Below are 8,850 nucleotides of genomic sequence, written 5' to 3' on the forward strand. Positions count from 1 at the left end.
CGTCGGCATAAACAGATTGTTCGAAGGGGTTGGTATTCTAATGTTATGGAGCCATGCGTATTTAAATTTTGAAATCTATCTAATAACTGTAAACCTAATATTAATGTATAAGTTGTATGGCATTTGTCTTTTATGTTTTAATGAATTTCTTGATTTCGTACGCCATGTGATACTTATGCATACGGTATTACTTTGATAGATACAGGAAGCGTTTTTGCTTCTTTGATAATAATTTTGAGTATGATTTTTTTGTGTGTTTTCGACTGTGTTTGACATAAACGTCTGACATTGTAGAATGTTGTATTCTGTATTCTGGCTGTTTTTTGTTTTACAGGTTCGGTTGAGAAACCTGTCAAAAATACTTTTATTCATTGTGTATTTTCTTATGCAGCGTGCTTTTGCATTTTTACCGTCGTTAAAAAAAGAAATTATTCAACAGTGTTCTGTTCAATACGGAACGAATTTGGGTTAGTACTTGGCACAAAAGCCCATATTTTACCGGCAGGTCGGCTCCACCAATTATGGGGTTTCTGCGCGGTACGTTTTGCTTTTTAGAAATAAAATACTTTGACTTGATCCTCATATAAATACATACCACTATCGAATCTAACCGGCTTGAAAGCAAAAATACAAACGTAACATTTTGAATGGTCTAAATTATGCATACAATTTAAATTTAGAAAAGCTTCACGGTAAATATTTGATTGTTTACAGAAATCTATTCGAAATCAAAGTAAACAGATTGATCAAGATTATGTCTGTCGTAACACTATATTTTACATACGTTTAGACCTCAAAAAGGTTAAAGGAAAAAAAAAACGTAACAATTATCTATTGTCTTTGTATATTCATTTGACCTGTAATAGTTAACGAGGGAACGATAAGATGCTGACACTTTAATTCCACATTTTCGAAACTGTTTTTCGTGAGAGGTTCGGCTGAGTCCATAGAGAAATACATATGATCTAAAAGGGAACTACAGTATTTCTCTAGTTTGCGAGAATGCTATATAAGACTACATATCTGACCTGTAATAATTAGAGAGAGAACAAAATAGTGTTGCCTTAAATTGTTCATTTTCAAACCTGTATTCCGTCAGAGGTTCGACACAGTTCCGAGGGAAATAAGTTTGTTCTACCACGAAACTACGATAGACCTCTAGTTTGCATTGTGAGGTTCCGAATAGCATTTGGTAATTAAGTTATGTAATATGCTTTCTTACTGAACACGGTCAATTGCAGCCGATATTCAAATTGACTTGTTTGAACTCCAGGTTCATCTTTGTTCTGCATTTTTCCCTCGCCTATATTTGCATTAAATTACAATTAACATTTGCCAATTTATTCCAAATAAACCACCAAAATCAAATTCCTTCAATGAATATATCACAATATATAATGACATTACGATTAAAGTTGAATTAAAACGCTATGATTATATATGCAGGCTTTTTTAATTGCCATATCTAGCAAAATGTTAAAATAGGCTGGAATCTAAATCTCTGAATCATATTACACACGGATAGAGGTTTGGAGTACACCTAGATTTGAACTAGTTACATTATCATAACTGTGAGCGTTTAAGCGCCGTTTTTCAATAGTATTTCAGTTATGTAACAAAAGACACTTAACCAAGCTTCTGTAGTAGTACTTACTTGTTTCCGCAAGTAACTGCCACTTACTCCACGCGAATGAGAGGTGAAAAATGTCTTTTATCAAATCGGTCGAGGAGAACAAACGCCTCACCCAGAGTTCAAACTCACGTCCCCGTGTTCCGAAAAAGTTTCTGCGCTCTCCCTATTGGGGTAAGTTGCAGGGAGCAAGTTATTGGAATCTTACGACTAATATTGTCAAAATCGCATTTTTAACATTCTTGCAAGTAAATGGATGTCTTACGACAGAAATGGGAATTATACATTAAAAATATTGAAGTTCATCTGTTTTTTTTTTTTTTTTTTTTTTTTTAACAAAGTTGTAAAAAACATGTTCTTGCAATTTATTTCGGTGGTTGGCTTGTGATACTATTATAAACATTTTGTTAAAATCAAGAAGTTAAAAGCAGACCTATGTATGTCAAAAAACGTTTCTTAATTAAATAATATGTGAATTATTTTAAAACATCGCGTGGTTCTCATTAATCAATTTAGAAACAAACAAATCAACGTGTTCTATTGATATATAACATAAACTTTTGAACGCATGTCTGGCGCGTCATCGAACACTTGTTATTGTACACTAGCCATTAATGCGAATCATTAATTTAATGCTAGTTATACGTAATTTAAGTTCATGTAAATGTAAATGCAATGAATATGCTATTGAAAAGAATGAAACAAGTTTTCACTAATGTGTTGCTCCCTGTAGACAACCTAAATGTTATTCTGCACGTTTGAATTAGAATATAGTATCTACAGTGTAAGCATTGGATTTTGGTCCTGGCTTTCAGCATTATATATTGAGAAAATGCATGCAAACATTCATGTAAAAGTCGTGCAGAACTACCTTAAGATAGCAAAAAAAAAATAATTGGATTTTCTTCATTAAAGTAAGTATGGTCTTGGAATTGGACAACTAAACATTGAAAGTCAGACTTTCTACTAAACTTAAACATATAACAAGAATCAATAGTTTCACAACATCGAAACTTTACCACCCATATATATATTGATACCAGTCTCTATTTAATTGTTTTGATTATAAGAACATAACAAATATGAAGAGGTCAATCGATGAGGTGATTATAATGACTGATGTTGCTGCTTTTTGTTATTTCTGTATTATTAAGTTTAGTTCAGACTGAGTACAACAGAAGTGATTTCACCCCAAGCACCATCCATATTTATAACCAAGGGGAGGAAATATAGCCCATAGTTGTTTTCAATGTGAAATTTTGAATAGTTTCATTTGTGGCACCTGGACAAGATCTTCAGCTTTCCACAAACTAACCTACATTGAAGTTTTGACACCAGTTTACTTAATGTAACGTTTGAACCGTTGCAGAATTTGTGTGAAGTTTGAATATTTCATCAGAACTGTTCGTGTTGTCACAGAATTCAGTTATTTTCCGATTTTCATAGAACAAATTGTTTCTTTTAAACTTGGGATTTTATCTCGCCACATGTATGTAATCGTATCAAAGTAATTGATGGCTTTGGAAATATGTGAAGGAAAACATTTAAGATTATAAATATTTGATTTTTCATAACATTTCATCTTACAAGTATGAGCAACTGATAAAATCTCTACGCTGAAATTTACATCTATTAAGACATTTTCCCACGTGCAGACTAAATAACCTGTTGACCAAGACTGATTTTTAAATCCTGGACAAAAGACGGATTAAGGAAGGAGCAGAATATGAAGACATTTTAATTAAGATAGATACAATGATAAACCGTCTTAAGTTATAGAGTAAGATTTATCTCCTAACTGATTGACAATGTGCATTTACAAGCTTTCATACAAATAGACGTATTTGATATTTATATTGTTACAGAAATATGGATGGGAAAATAATCGTGAAAGGGTCAGGTACTTACCGTTTGTTCATTTATCAACGTATGTTATGAAACTACAACCGGATTTGTTAGTGCAACGTTTTAAGCCGGACTGTAACCCGAATGCTTACAATGAAATTGTACTTACGGTTTTACATTTGTCGTGATAGGAAAGGTTTTTATAGTCTCTGAGATCAGTATTCCAGCTAAAGATATCAAATGCCGGAGTCATCTTACTCAACAGTTTATCACAAAAAAAAAAACGTATTTCAATTCATTAACTGTAGTTTTGGCGTTATAAAAAGCAATGGTTACTTTTGCAACTTTTAGATCGTTTAGAATACATAAAATACCTAACACTGTTCGGAGAATGTGCCACATGTGTAAAATTTATACCACTAGTCCGGAGCTAATATTTTGTAGTATGGATTTTAATACCTTTAATTAAAAAATGGTCTGCGCGATATATAAGCTGATTTACAAACGAAAAATAAATGCAAAATCTTCGTATTAAGTTTGAGATTGGATTTCCTTATTTAGAAAGAAAGCCAACACTTATCTCAACAATTGGATATGATACGTCAAAACTGACCATAGAAATGCGGCTTATTTAAACGTGCTGTTGTCTGTTTGTATTTCAACAGTTGCCTAAACAATTTCACAACATACACTGAAGAGTGAAGTAGGGAAAATCTTATACGAGATATACGTTTAACAAAAAAAGGCTTAAATTATAATTGTAAAGTTGCGGAATAAAGAAAAGCGCGCTATAGATTAAATTGATTTTAGGCGCTTCAGCTGAACTACCATCCAATTGAAATTGAAACCTATAAATATGGTACACAAATATAAAATGTGATTTCATCTTAGCTTAAAGAAATATCCCATTTAAAAAGCAAACTTAAGTCGAGAGGGCGTATATGATAGTTGAGTGCATGCATTTAAGATGGAAAATTAAATATTACTTAAATGCACAATACTTGAAATTGATTTAAAAGCGTTGTATATACCTTAGACAAATTATATTGAATAATATAGGCAGATAGATCAAAAACTGAGACTCACCGGAATATTAGCTTAATAAAAACAATGACTATAACATATAATTTATGATATCAAAATAAATTAGATAAATAGATAAACGGGAAAATTCCTCGAGAGCTGGAATTGCTTGATCTAGTTTACAAAAGATTTATTACTGAAAATGACGATGGGAAAAGGAATAAGTCCGGGGATGTCGAATAAAATTCCTCCACCGGTCAACAACGCATGTGTTCCGGATATCTATAATAAACTAGATGCAAGCGTTATAGAGAAAACAAAAGTTCTAAATATGCAATTATCATTTAGACTAAAGACTCAGGAAAAAGTACTTTCTAAATACCGAAATGCTGCAGAACAAAGGTACACTCGAGAAAGAGACAGATTACGGAGTGATTTAAGAAATATTGGCCGACGGATGCCATATTATGCGGATATACCGCGTCTGGAAGGTAAAGTGGAAAAGTTACGCAAAGGAAAGAAAGCGAAAGTCGCTCAAAAGCATGATTGTGTATTTACGACAGAACCTTTAGATATGAAAGGGATTTCTGAAAAAGATGAGAAACCATTCTGTGATAGATTTTTAACACATCACCTGCCGACGAAATCCAGGTTTTATCAGGTTCTACTACAGTCGGTAAAAAAAAGCGTGAGTATGCCGGACTTGAGACCCAGGCCTAGTGACACTTACCACCTATCACAAGAAACTCCTCCACTTGCAACACAGGGATCTTTGTCTCCAAAACCACTTCCGGTTATTAAATCTTTAGATGAAAACTATGTGTCTCCAAAGCCTCGGCTTGCCGACGATGATGATATCAAAACAGTTTGATTTGACTGTTGGCTTAAAGTTCGATGTAGTTATGTATACATCTACAAGCGGTCCTAACGGTAGTTTTTGTGCAATGTTCTTCATTTATTTTCTAGTGGATTGTAATAATAATGTGTTAACTATACATAAGGATCTACTAGTCCATTTTTTGTCGATTGATGACGAAACTATGAGGTTTCAATATTTATCAGAAAAAGAAGAGTTCTAGATTCTCTGTGATTGTTATAATTGAATTTAACAAGTACCATTTTGCGCAAGTATGTGACAAGTCGCATTTTCATTATTTTTGTAGTCTACATTCATTCTGGAAATGAGAACATCAGACAATGGTGTTAAAATCCTCACACTGTGATACTGTTTATAAATTATGATATTTCAATAAATTAAAATGTTCCATTATATTGAAGTAATGTTTATGTTATGATCTGTGCACTGATTTAAACTTACAGTGTACCGTTTGGATACTTGTGGCATTTTATTGAGGTAGCGAGGTACACTTAGATTCGAAAATTTTGGGCACGGATAGCCTTACATGTCGCGAGTCGCAATATTGCACTTCCCTTATGAGCAGAATCAGGGTGGCCATTTTATAAATTGCGTGCATGTTTTGTGCTTTTAATTAATGGCAAGATCAGGATTCTCATACAAGAATAAAGAAAGTCATCAAAACGAAAGTGTTACACCATCCATGAAAAATTGCATGCAAAAATCATCAATTTTGCACTTTTTGAAAAGGCTGCAATCATCCCACTGCAAGAACAATGCCCATTTTTTTGCATTTCTCAATTTAATAGTCCTTACTGAACTTTGGGGTATAAACGGAATGGGGGCCTATCCAGCTCGTTTTTTCACAAAATAGGGAAAATGTTCCTGAGTATCAATCAACAAGCACAGAACTCTTCCGTGATTTGAATTTTCCGCGAAAAGGTGCCTCATTGATTCATACAAAGCTACCAGCAGTTAGTTTTACAATTGACATCAGAATTTTACATGTGTCGGCTGTATAAATTTTCAAAAGAATTAACAATCATTATCTCTCACCTTAATTTATAGACAACCAATATCACGAAGTTCTAATTATAACACATATTGACGGGGGCCAAAATTCGAAGTGTACCCTGCTACCTGAATTCTAAACCGCGATGCATGATGGTACGGTGATGAAAACGCAATAGCACTATGGCACGATGATGAACCAACAATGGTACGATGGTGAAAATGCGATGGTACGATGATAAAATCGCAATTGTGCGGTGGTACGATAATGAAATTTCGATGTACTATCGCATTTTTACCATCGTATCATCATAAGATCGCATTTTTATGATTGTACCATCGTGCCATTTCATTTTCACCATCGTATTATCTCCTTATCACCATCGTGTCATCGCGTTTTCATCATCATGCCATCGTGTTTTCTCCATCGTACCTTGCTTATCACCATCGTGCCATCGCGGTATCATCACTGTACTATCGCGTTTTCACCATCGTACTATCGCATCGCATGATTTCCATCGTGTCATCACGGTATCACCACCGTACCATCGCGTTTTCATCACTACCTTCCAATTGTCATGCGCAGTAGTACAGTATTTCTAACAAGAGGATATCTTCTGATACGGAAGGTATTTTGAAAAATCTGTAATTTCTAAGTCAATGTCTTTATAAGAAACACCTCCCACGAAATACATTGAAATACATTCATTCATTGTTGACGAAAACAAAGGTGCACGGAACTACGCATCCCTAACAGGAAGTCGATGGTAAGCTGCAGATAATGCGATGACACGATGGTGATAACGCAATGGTACGAGGGCGATAACACGATGGCGCGATGTTGAAAGCGGGATGGTACTGTGGTAAAAACGCGATGATACGATGGTGAAAATGCGATGGTTCGATGATAAAAAAGCAGTATTACACCGACAGTTCTCCATCGTACCATCGATCCATCGCGATTTCATCATCGTGCCATCGCGCCATCGTGATTTCATCAACTTACCATTGTGTGTCGCGAATTAGGATTCAATAAAAGTCACGATTGTCCAAACAGAACACCGTATAAGTTCCTCATTGATGTTTTTGCCATGACCTTTCCAAAGCAGAACACACTGTGCTTCTTTGTTTCTTTGTTTTATCCTTGCATAAATATGACTTTGTCTATATATCTGATTGGCTGAAAACAGTTCGAAAAGAAATGAGAACTTATCATATCAACTTATCTTGGGTTATGAATAGTACAAAAATAAAAATAGATCGAAGTAGGTGCTTGGAAAACCAATATCACCCTGATTTGGTCTAAATTTATTCCTTATTTCTTTATTAAAGATACAGCTCTAATAACAAGACTGACTATGCATTTATTCATGTAATAAAACAATCATTGACTTTTTCATAGGTTGATCAGAATTTATCAACCCGAAAAGAGTTATATTCACCGAGCCGAAGGTTGTGAGGGAATTGACTGATCGTATTGTTATCTCAAAAGATGGAAAGTGGAATATTGCATTGTGGGTGGGTTGAAAATGTCATTTTGAGTGTGATTTGGCGGCAGTTAATGCTTGCATATATGGTAAAATCCATTAATACGAATGTAACCGACGTGGAGGCGAGTAAACGGACAATTCTGTACAATAGTGACATATCAATTATGCTTGATCAAAAGAGTTGACAACACAAAATAAAAATGTAGAGCAGTATATTATATTTGCTTACAATACATATACAAAAAGTGGTACCTTCCATAAATCAGACCAGTCAGTCGCATCATTGAAAATATTAGAATGAACTTTTCTAATAAGCTTTTCACAATGCTATTTATCGGGACCAAACTATAGGATATTTATTAAAAACATTAATTTTGATGTATAATCAACCGCAAAAGAAGCGATCGAAATAGACAGATCGCGTTTCGGTCCATTTCGATACGATTTGACAAATGTCCGGGTGTGCGTATGATTTCAAGTAGATATAATGTGTAGTGTTAACATATCTGAAACCTTGACAAGGAAACATATAGAATTTATATAAAACAAGAGACATAGTTATCTCAACATGATACCTAAAGTATGCATCAAAACTGGTAAAATGTAAACATAGTTTGATTTAATTTGCTTTGCTTTATTTTACTTTAGACGAATATCGCATGCAGAATTGTACAAAATATTAAAGGCAGTTTCTATATTTTGTAACTTGATTAAAGTGTATATGGTTAGAATGTGACTGTGTTGAGTTGAGAATGATTTACATTTTTAACATTTATAGAAGACAAAGAAAAACCTTCTTTATTTCATAGATTTGCCACAGGACACCTTTATTTTCTCCCAGGCCTGTTTTGTTGCACCCGGGTGAATCCTTCGAAGACATTTGCTAAGTGAAGCGTGTTTAAAGTTTGAAGAATTGTATTTTATCCCTATTTTGGTTAGGGAAAAACACAAGTTTTTCACATTTTGTAAGCACATATTAATCTAATAACTGTCAG

This window comes from Mercenaria mercenaria, chromosome 1 (assembly GCF_021730395.1).
Source record: "Mercenaria mercenaria strain notata chromosome 1, MADL_Memer_1, whole genome shotgun sequence".
NCBI lineage: Eukaryota > Metazoa > Mollusca > Bivalvia > Venerida > Veneridae > Mercenaria > Mercenaria mercenaria.